Source organism: Amblyomma maculatum, chromosome 9, assembly GCF_055883805.1.
Source record: "Amblyomma maculatum isolate TAMU_Amacu chromosome 9, ASM5588380v1, whole genome shotgun sequence".
Lineage (NCBI taxonomy): Eukaryota > Metazoa > Arthropoda > Arachnida > Ixodida > Ixodidae > Amblyomma > Amblyomma maculatum.
The window spans coordinates 17,844,528-17,859,104 of record NC_139352.1 but is presented as its reverse complement, the minus strand read 5'-3'; the positions used below and the strand labels follow the sequence as shown (position 1 = coordinate 17,859,104).

Genomic DNA, 14,577 nt, shown 5'->3' with positions numbered 1-14,577 from the left:
GCTCGTTTCACCGACCACGGTCACTGCTTGGTCGTCCTCGTCTCTCCGCTTTCCGCTGTTCACCAGTTGTTGGACGACGGTATCGCCTGGCTCGTCCCTCCAACCACGGTTACGGCTTGGTCGTCGTCGTCCCACCGCTCACGATTACGGCTTGGTCGTCCCACCGATGCCTACCAGTTGTTACATTTGGTGGTCGCGTGCGCCTGAGTATCGCACCGCTGCCACCAATTGTTACGTTTGCGGGTCGTGTGCTCCGGGGCAGCGTACCGCTGCGGCGCGCGGCCCCTCGGTAGCGTTGGCCTGGCGGCTCCGTGGACGGCGGACGGCATCAAAGGTGCCAGCAAAGACGAGGCGTCTTTTAACGAAACAACCTTTACTGTAACATCAGGAAGAAACGGGCAGTGAAGCTGACCCGGAGAGATTACAGACACTCTCACACAGCTGGTGTCTAGCGTCGTGCCAACGGCGCGTCAAAGTAGTCTCTGTCCCAGCGGAGTCGGCCGCTGCTTTTTATAGTTTTTCCAGTTCACGGGGAAAGGGTAAACCCTCACAGGAAAGGGAGAGCCAAACATGTTGGTTCACGACGAATGACTCAATCGCAGGTGTTCCGACCTCATCTCCTCCACCTCCTGCAGACAGGAGAGGGCGACGCACTTTCCCTCGAGCTCCAGGCTTGACCAGCTTTTGCACACACACGCACGCACAGTAACACGCTGAGACTTGTCGGCGGGAGGAAGCGTTGCGCGGCCGATGAACGGCGTCGAAATGGCCGATCCGCTCGCGGTTCTGCCTGTTGCTATGCGGTGGCCGCGTCAGTTGTCCCACTTCTCGGTGGAGAAACGTAACAGCAGCTACAGCTGCCTTACGCTTGAAATGGGGATCATTTTTTTTTTTTTTTTTACTTAAATCTATCGGTGATTTCAATCGGTTAGGCCTATCATCTACCCGCATTGTATTATTGCCGAGGTTGGTGCGGCGAACTGAGTCATCCTAGTTAACCTCAGACGCCGTGCCCCAGAGAGTTGTTAGTACTGCGTAACAGCCTCTTAACAAAACAATATCTTTCTTCAACAGCATATAGGTTTAGAAAAACTGCATTAAAGTGAAGATGACTAAAAAGCAGTACAGCTCTCCCGCCAAGCATATAGTTAAGAACGCACAGATAGATGTCGTTCCCTATAGCTGCAGACTTTCGCTCAGAGCAGTTTTTGGCTTCGTTACTTCAACGAACTTTACCACATCTTCTTGATGTTCTCCATTTTTAAATTCGTACGACCAATAAGACAGGTTCGGTTGCGACGCCTGAATGACAGCGGCATTGACGGAATTACAGCTATAAGGCTGCGTTCATTCATGGAACGACTCCATTCGCGGAACGACCTGCCGCAAGGACAACTACGTGAATCCGTTCACCGACGACTTTTCAGAGTCCCCTCGTACAGCGTTAAGGAGGAAGTGCGAGCTTCGCGCTGTCTGGCCTGAGCGAAAGTGTACGGAGAATTATAACCGCCATAAGTCTCGTAGAACGTTACCTGCAGCAGACACTAGCGTCAGCGTTTCCAGCTTAGACCACGTTGCGAGCTTTATCCGTTGTTATTCTTCTTTCTTTAGAACTGTGTTCTTGAGCTCTGCCATAAAGCCGAGTCGGCAGACAAATGTGCAGACGTCGGGAAAAATACATCCACTTCGGGGTGACGCTAGCTTTCTTCATCCCCCCCCCCCCCCCCCTTCTTTGCTACTCGGAACAGCGTTGTAAACCATGCAAAACGATGCGGCGTGACATTTCCAGTTACCGTATGATGTACCAATCTTTTGGTTCTTTTATGCAAGAATAATCCTTTCAGTGAGTTCAAATACGTAAACAGATCCGGTAACCAAACGAGAAGGCATACCATATCCATGTCACGTTCAGCGTACTTTTAGGACGCGCGTTTGTCTTATGAATGAAAGCGCATCACTGTGAGGCAGCCGAGGAAGATGAAATTTTTGTTCGCGTATGTACAGGTTCATCGAGCAAATAACAATAATAATAATTGGTTCACAGGAAGGGAAAGGCGCAGTATCTGTCGCACCTGCTATGTGGACACCTGAACCGCGCCGTAAGGGAAGGGATGAAGGTGGGAGTGAAAGTGGAGCCGTAGTGGAGGGCTACGGAGTAATTTGGACCACCTGGGGATCTTTAACGTGCGCTGACATCGCACAGCACACGAACGCCACTTCGTTTCGCCTCCAACGAAACGCAGCCACCGAGGTCGGGTTCGAACCCGGGAACTCCGGCACAGTAGTCGGGCGTCTTACCACTGTGCCACCCCGGCGGGGCATCGAGCGAATAACACTTCAGAAATGTGTTAGCCTTGACGCCATCAGACCAAACGTTTGGTTATATGTCTGGCGAGGATACAGCTTGCGCCTATACCGATATTTTCCACAGAGAAAGTTGAGTGACAATAGCGCGGAAAACACCCGGCCAAGTATTTGCATATCTACTACATGTTCGCTCAATGGCTATCTTGTATAAGTGTAGGTAAATTACAACCCCACTTAATGTTCCTCCAAAGCAAAGCTCCGATCTCGGCAAGATCAGCGCTGTCGCGGAGCTATTATGACTCCATTCTAAACTATACACCACTCCCTGGCGGCATAATAAAGTATCTTTTTGTTTTTTAGCGTTTTCCTTCTATCTGGCAGCAAGACCTAGACAGCATGCCGGTTTTTCGTCGTTGTCGTTTTCTTGCAGGCAAAGACGTAATTACCTGCGGTCGCGCACGGCGGGTAACAGGCCCCCCGCCGCCCATAATTCGGGTATTCTTTAAGAGGCTCTACGCAGACTCTCGGAGTAATATCGTAAAACCGTGCCGCGAAAACATGGCGTACAGTCTCAAGCGTATCTTTAACATCCGAGAGGAAACTACGTGGTGTGGTAAACCACCTTGACGATCCGTCTCGCGAACACCGCATGCTGCATTTTGGAAGGCGTGCACATTTCACGAAGATTTTTACACGGCAGAACAATATATTATTGGACGGCGGTTCGGTTGTCATGGTAACTGGCTATCGTGAGTGGCTGTCTCGCGGACCACTCACAAGCCGATCTCACGCGCAGATCTCGGCAGCTTGAGCAGGAAAGCTTTCTTTGTTTACTTCTTTCTTGCTTTCATTTATTTGTTTATCCTTTCTTTTCTTATTTTTTTATTTATTTCAGATGATTGTGTGCACATAAACTGAAAGGGCTCAGTTTTTTTTTTCTTTTTTTTTTTCAAGCATTTTGATAACATTTCATGAAATCGCACGGAAAAATGCCTAGAAAATGCCAGAGGGACTATGCCACACCGACAGCAGATATTTGCGTTTATTAAGTTCCGGTTGTTGTCGACATCTCTTTTATTTCTTCGTTTATTCCAAAGTTTGTTCATATCCACAAGGCTAAGCCTATCATTCACTCTCAACAAGAAGACATTGGTACGTGTGCACGGCTCTGACGCGCGCAATTTTTAAATAAATTAAATATGCGTTCAAATCTGCATGCGCTTCTTAATCGGATTAAAAAAACCCGACACGAAACCAGGCATCTCACCGATTTTACTATCAGAAAAATGCTCATTACAATCGCGGAATTACGGTATGTTTTTACTCGTAAGTTGAATCTGGGATGGAAAGAAAGGAACCCATATGCGTTCGCATTTGTGCAGGGGTTTGTGTCAAAAGCTGAGTTTGAATCATTGCTGTAAACGTCACGGAGGTAGGTATACGTAAACAGTGGCGCAATCATAAAGCCTTTCCTCCTACCATTCTCTTTCTATAGTCGACGCAGCCGGTTCTCAATTTGAAGGCACATAATTAGCCTTGGGGCCGTTTTAACAAATTTTCATTGAGAAATGACGGGCGTAGTGCTTTAAATCGGCCTGTGTGCCGGAAATCATGGTTTACTATAGGAAGACCTCTTGAATGAAGAACACACAGCTTAATTGTCCGGCATTTGAAAAGCACTGACGTGCTACTCTCTCTCTACGAAAAGGGTTTGGGGGGATGAAACCATTAAGAGAAAGGTGAGAAAATTGCTTGCGTAAAAGAATGAAAACAGAATAAAGGTATGCAGACGCTGAACTGAGCTCAGAACGCTTGAAAAGAGAACGCAAGACTCTCCTAAGATTAGTGAAGAATTACACCGCCCTGGTGATCGGCAGATGGAAAATTCAATGCACGACGAATACATATCAAGAGGGAATAATGACCGTTTTCGTTGTTTTTCATTAATGAAATGCTTTCAGGCAGCGGACATAATTTTATTCCCAACTGTACGGCGACGGTAAGGCAAGAACGGTAACATCCCAAGCTATATAATAACGGGTACGTTCGTTGATACGTGCTTCATGTGCTTGTCTTCCGCGCTGTAGATCAAGAATGGCACATTGCCAATTTGCCCATCAGTTTAGTTCCCTACTGTAGGATCTGCAAGTTACAATGTAACTATAAGTTGTATTTGCTTAGCCTGGGGCACACTTTGGGAGACACCTTGTTGTGCTTCCTTTCTTTTCCTATTTCCGGTTCATCTCTTGTTGATAAGAGCTCGCAACACAATTGTGGAAAGAGTATAGCACGTAATGTGGTCGACAAGACCATGTTATTTTCTGTTCAGAACACTCCGATTTCATTGATGCACCTCACGTATAAATACATTATTTGAATTGGCGATCGACATGATGAGAGCAAGTGCACAAACACAAAACCAGAACTTTCGGAACTTCAATACAAAGCAATGTGAAGGTTCGCAGGAATCTTCGTTTATAAGGATTTGTGAAGGTTAGCAAGGTGTGAAGGTTTATCGGAATGACCTTGTTATTTCATATGACTGCACCTTTGCGACGTTAAAAATTCGCCTTTTAGGATTTTAAGACAATTACCTTTATTACTTCAGGAAGAAAGCTATCTTATTCTGGTCATTTAAGCCATATGTAAACTACAGGCAGAAAAACTAGTCTAAAAACCTTAACCCCGGCTTCAGTTGTATAATTCATATTATTGGCTTGGCTGAACCGAAACTGGAGCTTTCATTAAGCTTGGTAAAACAATATAGAACAGGGGGACGTTTTAGCTTCTTCTATACCTCGAAAATCAAGAAATCTGTCAACAGATGTCGAGGTAATCAAAAAGCCATTTCGCAATTTCAGGCAATACATATCATTAGTTCAACTGTATTTCTCTTTCTTGTCCCAGGAAAAGTCCATCTGTTTACCTTACTACAAATATTAAACTATGCAAATTACAGAATCTGCACGATCCTACTTGCAAGGGAACAATTGCGCCTGCAAACGCAGGGTACAAGGATACACGCGAAAGATCGCATACGCCCACGCTGCTGGCGCACGGACTATGTGACGACGAAGCGGCCTTTTAGAGGCAAGGTCAACTCGACAATAAACTTTCCAAGAAACAGCACCAAATGTCGCGAGCGCTTCACGTGTCCACATGCGTTCGCGCTTTATTCCATGATACTCTTCGCATTGTTTTAATGGATTCGATCGTACTGAATGTTATGCTCCCGACTTGGGGCGTGTGGTTGTCTGGAGCCTTTCGACGAATCCGCGGACCACGCTTATTTCGAGCGTATTCATCTTTCCTTTTCTTACGACATGAAAGAAGGACAAAATAAGGTACAGGATGTTCTGCAGCAATCGCAGAAAATCAGGTAAACGTAATAAGTAGGCATGTAATTTAGGCGTGTGTTATTTCTTGCACAGCTGCCATGACGAATATAGTACGCGATACGCAGATTAGGTTTCGATGTGAAAGAATAAGGCCAAGTTTGACGACAGTTGCACATTGACCTAAGTGTATAATCAAAGGAGAGCTACTTACAGGATGAGTGAACCTCTTTCCGAAGGCAACTGCCGAGGAGCGAAGAGCTGAAACAGTACTTCAACTGTGCTTTTCGAGTCCACCTGTGTAGTCGCTGTTCGTCGCTGGCGCAAAGTTAACCACTTTGATTTTCCTCGTCGAATGCTGTCGCCTTAGGTTTCGTTTAAGTCACAATATAGAGGAAGTTTGTGGCAGTCGGCGCTAGATTAAACTTTCGGATTCCGGGCACTTTCACTCACAGAAAAAACTGGGTCGAAGAGTAAGAGGATATCGGAAAGTCGTTTTCTTTTCCCAGCCGCAGACGACGGCAATCCCCAGAGTTGCAGACAACAGGAATCACTCGCGCGCACACGCAGACGACACACACGGGTAACCGCAGACGACGGCGGCGAACAGCACGGCGAGCCGCGCGCACCCTCCGTCAGAAAAATAAAAAAAGAGAAAACGATAGCAGCAGCACCTGGCAACAGGTGTGTGCAGACGACGCTTTTCGGGCGCCCGGAACAACTCGTTGCCCAAAAAACGCACGCGCTCACGGTCGGGGTCGATCGAAAATTCGACGCTCGCGCACTCTTACAACGCGGCGTGCCCTAAACTACACTCAACTAAAGCTGATCGCGCACCGGGTAGTTGCAACAAGTTGGGAGTCCGCGTGTGCGCCAAGCCAGCGGAGCCTTGTGCGCGCGGCCACCGCCGCTACAGCCGCGGGACCGAAGAAATGCGTCGGCCGAGCGCTTGGAGCCGCTGCCATCCGTGCAGAGGCGCGATGCTCCCCACGCATGCGCGCTTTCCCCGCCGGCGCCGCTTCCACGCCCCGGCCGCGTGCACCGTCTGAATAAACTACGCGTACAACGCACACACACAACACCATAAACGGCGCGCACTATTTCTCCCCCACTGCTCCAAAGCCTCCGCCCACATTGTGACGAAAGGGTGACGTCAGGAAGGTAGACGAGCTTAGAAGTAGAATGAGAGCCTGGAAGAGCCGCGAAGAAAAAAAAAAAACGAGAAAAGAGAAACGAGACACGTAAGGAACCCCAGAACAACTGATCTCGCTCTGCAAATTAAAGGCCGTTGTTGTGTATACCATTAAAATATTATCACGGAATGATTGGAAATGCTTGATCATGCTAGCTTTCTGGCGTATACAAATTTTGTAGAGAAACAAGAACAAGTACTCCACCTCCATCTCTTCTTCTCTCAGATACGGTCTCTCCGTTCTTCCATTCAGGCAGTAAGGAGTCAACTAGCGGCACCTGGCGGCGACCAATCGAAACCTTGGTTTCGCTTTCGCCGCGTCGTCTGCTAGCAGCGAGTGTTGGCGCTCGCATCGCGCTGGCTAAAACAAAGTTTGGCAGACATTCACTTCAATAGAGCTACTTCCAAAATGAGACATTTTGTCACGGAGTAGCAGAGTGTAAGATGGATGCCTTGTCCATTTGCTTTTTCTTGAATTGAGTATCGCATTTTGCTTGTACGCACAAGCTAGAAGCGGGGCTGCCGTCAATATCATATTTTGCATTTTGTCTACTAACGGGTCATTCCAAGCCCCCCGTTGAAGCACTGGGCAACAACCGGCACCATGTCGTCCTGGGAAGTACATTAATTAATCAGAGCGTCCGATATGTAGCGCCTATATTTAGGTACCACCTGCATGTCCAGATAATACCTGCATTTTTGTAGACCTATAATGTGCATACCGCCCTATAGCAAAGTGAAAATTAATTTCTGCACAGCCGTTCAAACTCTAGTGTTAGGGGGAATTCAGACTGCATGCGACTAGGTTTACCGCTTGCGGCGTCACCAGTGGCGAGCGGCGCAGCACACTGAGCGCTAGTCGCACTATTTTATTCTCTAGCTTCCGCGTCGTCTGCCACCTGCCCTTTTAGGAAAGCCGCCGTGGCCTCTAACCGGTCGCCCTTGCCTGCCCACGGTGAAGAGTACGGGAGCGTGATCCGACGACGGCAAAGGCTGCCAAATTGCGATCCCACTTGAACGGGCCTTTGCGGCACCCCTCCCGTACTCTTGTCCTCTTTTTCTTTTTTTTATCTCCCTTCGTGCGGCGCTGTCGGTCGCGGGCAGGTGCACCAACGTCGCCTTTGTGATGAACCGTTCTCGGCAAGTGCCGCGGTCACTGATACATATGTTTTTGTTTTTCTGTCTCCCGATCACGACGTCCTTCGTGTTCGATCGCTTTCTGTGGGGATACAGCCGTGGTTCGAACATTTATTCTCCTCTGGTCCGTGATGTAGCCGCTGTGAGGTGCGCTTGAGCAAGCCTTTAAATGCGCCGGCGTCGCTTGTACTTGCCGCCGCAAGGGTCTTTGTGGTAACGCTATGCCATCTGCTGGTTTTTTCTAGCCAGGCGGTTGTTACTAAGGGCGTTCTAGAACGGAAACGTATTTTTCTATCTTGTGAGGCTATTATGTGCATGGTATTCTGGCGTGTGTGGTACGGTAACTTCGTCTGTCGTGTTTTAAAGCCCCGAAGTTCACCTTGGGCTATGTGAAACGACCTATAGTGCAGGGCTCCGGATTAATTTCGACCCCCTTGCATTCGCTAGCACGCCCCTAGCACGCACATCGCACATCACACCAGCCTGTTTGCATTTCGCCTCTACCGAAATGCGGCCGCCGTGTCCTGATTGATATTCGGCGACCTTAACGACTGCACACAAGGTCATGGCCGCAGAAACACAACTGGCCCCACCTTTTAAGCAGCCCTTCTTGGTATGGTATGGTATGGTATGGTATGGTATGGTATGGTATGGTATGGTATGGTATGGTATGGTATGGTATGGGTATATGGCGTTAGTGCCATGAAGCTCCACGCAAGCTATTAAAAGCGCCCTGGTGAGGGATTTGGAATAACTTCAGTCAACTATGGTTCGTAAGGGGAAGTCCTTAGAATTGAGAAAGAACGCGTTGCCACTGCGATCGAACCACGCTGCTTGACACCAGGAGTACTTCATCAAAAGACGCCAGGATGAAATTCGGCTTGGCTAGGCAAGCGGTAGCAGGGGTCTCTTGCTTTTTCTCATGATAGTATACACTTCCAAGTGTCTTGGTCTATGTGTAGTGTCCTCTATTAATAGATGGCAAGGTTTGCAGCAGGCAATTTCCGAAATGCGCCGTACTTTCATTAGGCTATATATGGCAAGCATATCCTGCTAAAAACTTGATAACTTTTGTTATTTACATTCCTTTTCTTTAATTGTCATTGTACTTAAGGTAAGGTGTCATTGAGTTTTCACAGCAAATAATTATGCATTGGTTAATAAGTTGGTCCGGGCTTGTCGGTGATTCATCACAGTAATGGCAGCGCAAAAGCAGCGGGGACATAAAAGACGACACGCAGGACCGGAGTAGCCCTTTTCTCTTTCCACAAAAGATAGTTATGCGAAAGACTTGATTCTTTAATGACTCTTCGCATTAAGCTTCCGTGGTAAATCGCTGGCACTTTGTTGACTTATATCAAAGTGTTACCGGAAGTACGAAAAGATTCATCTGGGTAATATGTAAATTGAGCCAAAAGCCATTCACACCGACGAAGGAAATTTATTTCTGGCTGTTGATCAATGTGAAATAATAATGTAATCGTGAAAATACACAATTAGAAAGTAAAATAAATGTCAACCGGTGGAATCCGAACCCACCAACTCCGAATTTCGCCTCCGGTGATCTCATCGACGGAGCCATGACGGCGGCTGTTCAAACATTCATTTTCCCGTGTATTTATGTTAAACGTAATTAATCATCGAGATTGTTCTCCCGCGCCACCCACGATCATAGCGGAGAACATGATCTAACGGAGTGGCTGGCGTTGTGTAATAACCCTCTTAGAGAAATATACAGACACCTAATTTTTGGGTTCGTGTTTTATCCTTTGCAGTGATGCCTAACGAATTACTGCACACGGATCACCACGTCATATTCGCCTTCTACCGCTGAATAGTTTTTAATGGAATTTCTTTTCTCGCCTGCTTCGGTTCCAGTTTCAACAGCCGAACGATGGCTGTGACGTCAAAGTAGCCTTGTATGCATGAGCCCGAAGCAAGAGGGTCAAGTAGAGGGGAGCCGGTTGTCTGGCTAAGCCTGCCCGACCCGTCTTGGTTTACATGAACTCGTTTCTGTCGGGTAGAGATCGCTGCTAAACCGTGGATCCAGCAAGTGAACCAGGTGCTGGCGAGAGAGGAGGAATAGGAGGAATGCTCAGACGAACAGCTCACGGTCCCGTCCCCGACCCACAAGAAGACAAGAGAGGAGGCGCCGGCCCAACGCGTCAGCGTGAGTCGGGCTGGCAGGATCCGAACCGTCCCGACGGTCGTCTAGCTCGATCCCCTAGCGTATACATTTGCCCGGCAGCCTGTTTTCATCCCGACAGGCCCACCCGACCCGACTTTGTCGGTCTCATGTAGACCCCCTGAGTGAAGTCTGGGTCATGTGAGGGATGAAAATAGCGCGATATAATCATTCCTGAGTCATTTCAACCCACTACGATGATAAAGCCAGCCTGCTTGAAGAACAGTAATCACTACAAGTTACGAATCAGCGATTATATCGCATTTTTTTTTTTCATACCGCTCGTCAAGACTTGTTTGTGACGTCATATCCATCTCTCGGCTGCTGAAACCGAAACTGGTGAGAAAAGAAAAATCAATTATAAATTATTTAGCGGCCGTAGGCGAGAACTGAGTGCCTATCGATATATGCACAGGAATGGCTTACGCATCATTAACAAGAAGAAAAATACCACCAAAATTTGGTGTCTCTACTCCTTTAGCTACCTATAACATCAAGACTGCCAGATCTTCGGTCCTCGATAGGCTAATCAGCAAACAGACGTAGGGAAAAATGAGGCGCTTGTTTTGAGATGCATGCAAATGTAGCCAACAGCCACTGAGACTAATGAAAGCATAGGGGCATGGGGTTGTTTTACTTCTACTTTCAAATAGTTTATCTCCACTATTACAGTACTATTTTTCATTGATCCACACCCACAAAATATCCCATATGCTTTCCTTGATGTCGATGGCTATCGGCTCTAGTTGCATACGTTTCACAACAAGCGCCTCATTTTAACTACGTTTGTAAGCTGATTTCATCTGGGATATAACATAACCTCTTGCACATCACTTCTTCTAACCGTTCTGGAGAATAACGCATAAACGCTATTGTAGTGCTTTTCTTACACGCATGAAACGAACGACACATGTTCAACTTTGGTTAGTCGATCAAGCTACTAGGTTGCTGCTGGCGTGGGTTTCGTATCCAGCACGAGACACTTTGGCATTTCTGTCTTCTCATGCATAACTTCTTTCGGGCAGGACGTACAAGCACCATTTAAGCATGGTGTTCGACTGAGACTGCATTGAACAGAAAATAAAGTTGCCGCCCCCCAAGAACACCGTGTGCAGCCATCATAATTCCAGAACTCGCTTACGGTAAGCCCAGCTCCAAGGCGCTATCTATCGCTCGCTATAAGGAGTTATGCTAACGCACGGAAGGCGGCTTGAATTGGTGCCAGAGTTTCTCGCCCCAAATTGTTGTCAGCCCTGACCTTCAGAACAACGGCTACGGCAACAACGACGAAAAAAGAAAAAAAGAGGAAGCTAATGAGGCTCGAATAATCGCTTGCCTTCTCCGCTCGGCCCTGCACGTACGCATACACTCGCTCAAAAACCAGAATCGCCCTTTCTGTGCTCATCTGCGCATCCTCTCCCGCCCCCCTCTCCAACGCCGAGACCTCGGCGGTCACGAATCAAGCCTAGTGGCGCTCCCTCCGTGAGCGGCGATCAGCGTCACGTTGACCGGCTCATCTGTATCGCCCAAAACACTGGATGAGGTGCCCTGACTTTTGTAGCCTCCGCCCTAGATAATGCGTTACGGGGAAAACAAGAAATCAGGATCGTGAACAAACCAGGTTCTTTGCTCTATTTGTCTTCTTTTACAGTTTTCATTCTCTCTTTCAGTCTTCCCGTCTTGCTGATTTATTCCTTAGTGTGTTTATTTCTTTTTGACTGCTCTGTTCTCTTGAGCACGGAGATGCCAGCTGTAACGCGTGACGTGTGGTCATCTCCCTCTCTTTCATTTTCTCTCTCCTCTCGTGTACTTTAAAGAAAAAAAAGCAGGGCGTTATATCTGTCGTTGCTTCTGCGTGAGCAATTAGGTAAATGCGCGTGGTGATCTTTTGAGCATGCGCGAGTGTTGTGGCCTTTGCCTGCGCGTGTGTGCAGGGCACGTTCGCGATGCGTCATACGGGGTCGATTGTTCTCCACTGATGCGGCGGGTCGCCCCGTCAACTCGGTAACAGAGCCAAGCAGAGATCGGTTGATTGGTTTCTCGGGTCGCAGTCGACGCTCCATTCGTAGCGTAGTGATTATGTATATCCTTTGTCAACAGTCGGTTAGGGTCTTATTGTTTGCTTCTAAACCATGGTATAATTTATTGTCACAAAGTTTACAGCCCAGCCGGTGCACTCCCAAGCTGTTTAAGTAGATTATTTTAGCATTCGCGAAAATCCTAATGCGAATCAAATCTTTATTTCCATGTGTATGTAAATACATGAAAGGGCTGCGGAAAAATGCCGCCCTTTGGCAGCCTGACTTGCGCGCTAACCCAGCCATTTTGACGGCAGCGGGTTAATAATGTAAAAGAATATTGCACGAAAAAATAGCACGCATTGCAGGAATGACGCAAACCAGTGCGATGAGAGAAAAAAAAAACACGTTTACAGCAATACCACAGAAAGAAAATATTTAATATCACTCATCGCATAGTACAAATATTCAACTTCACGATAGGAAGGTGCGTGTATAGTTATGCCATTAATTAAATAGTCAAATAAAACTGAAAGCAACATATCCCTAAACATCCGATTTCGACCAATCACAATCGCCGTGTTTTTATACATGGGCCCTATGGGAAGTTTCGGACCTGATAATATTAAAGATCTGGCGCGCGACGGTCACGTGCGACCTGCGCTTGTACAGCGGACGTCAATTCGGTACGGTTCTTTATTTCATAGCTAATAATCCGAAGTGATCAGCGAACAATGGGCGCTCAACTTCAGTGCAACAAAATATAATGCGACTCAGTCGTGTTATTAGAAAACTGGTTGTTGCGTCCGGGGCAATCATAAACGAGTCCTTCTTGCCGTGCCCATAATGTCTGGTGAAAGCAGCTAATATAGGGCACGTAACTCACGAATATAGTGAAGAAGCCAAAAAGCTGCAGGCGCGGTCAATAGCTAACCGCAGTTATCTATTGGTGGCTCTACCGTCTTATTAAGATGCCTCGGCTCGCCATAGGCCCTGCTGAAAATTTCCCTATGAGCTGATCGTGTGGAATTATGAGTACATGGATTTTATATCATATGGAAGAATATATGAAAATCGGTACGTTCTCCGTATCTTTTCCATATATTTTTCATATCGTCATAAGAAGTCCGTATATTTTCACGCATGCGCAACGAGGTTCAGGTTGTTGCTAACTATAGATGAGATTAGCCTTGCTGGTTCTGTCGGAATGTGTTCCACAGTAGAGCCACTTAATAATAAGTAGTGTTGACAGGTCGATCACACATAATCACAAGCAACAGATAACACTCACTACTTCTGTCAACATCTTGATTTCAAATCCGAGTCCAGCAGAAAGTTAGAAGAAGGCGTGAAACCTTCTTTCTACAATACTGGTTCTGTATGCTGCATTCTCCATGCGTTCTATATGCTGTCCCTATGATCCACACGGAAAGCAAAAAATTATGGGACTCATCATATGGAAAGTTTCATTATAGAAGGCATGAAATTGATTTCGAAGTGTTGTTTCTGAACTGGCGCGATCAAAAAGCACTAGCCTGCACTTCTGTGGGCCACAGTATGGGAGCGATAGCGTCGTTACGCCCCCAGAGGCACCCGGGTCCTTGTCCTGTCCGCTTGGCTCACGAACTTATTGCCCAAGGTCGCCATGCATGGTCGTGGCATCCGTGGTGACGAACGTCTCCGAAAATAACTGACCATTACGTGTTCCTCCTCACCTTCATCACCCTGCCCCGCGTATCCCGACGGTCTCTATACTGCAGCGTACACAGCGCTCCTCCTCAACAGCTTCGCTCGGGAAACGTGACACGAGCCCACGACTTTAACGGCCACCGCGCACGAATGGGTTACATGAGATACGCAGGCGACGTATGCGCACGGGGCGTGTATGCGGTTTCCTGTTCTTACATCACCCTTCTTTTCCTCTCTCTCTCTCTCGGATGAATCTTGAGGGCGCACGGGTTGGCTTCCGTCCCTAAGTTTCACAAAAACTGGCCTTCCGAATTTAGGTTCCGGTTCCTCATTCGTTATGCATGTTGCACCAGTTCCGGATGTTACGCAATAGCCGAACGGCGGCGTGACGAGGGGTGAATATTAAAAAGCAAAAAAACGAAAAAGGAGCACTCAACTAGGTTGCTGCAGTGGAGCCGGAAGAGAAAAAACTTGCGATCGAAAGGATTTCCGGGGAACTGGAACGAAGCCAGTCACGCCATGACTTTTCTTCTTTCTTCTTTTTTTTCTCAATTAAATTAAAAAGAGAATACAGTGGCTTCCTATGTAAGATGCGCTATCTTTCATCCCTGCACCGTTAGCATATCACCACAGTTAGATCCGCATATTTTCTGTAAAGTTTTCTCTAAGGACCCATGGAGTTTGGTCATAATGACGTCGAAGCAGCAGTCTGAA

The 14,577-nt window shown here is 47.3% G+C and overlaps 1 protein-coding gene across 2 annotated transcripts in view; it reads right to left on the bottom strand.

The window, feature by feature from the left end:
• The window catches only part of LOC146178472 (uncharacterized), a 147,705-nt gene extending 141,044 nt beyond the window's left edge, over nt 1-6,661 (bottom strand). For both annotated transcript variants that reach the window (XM_084578301.1, XM_084578300.1), the window contains exon 1: nt 5,857-6,661. The gene's annotated coding sequence lies outside the window, so the exon portion shown is untranslated. The remainder of the gene's footprint in view (nt 1-5,856) is intronic.
• Between the last annotated feature and the right edge of the window lie 7,916 nt (nt 6,662-14,577).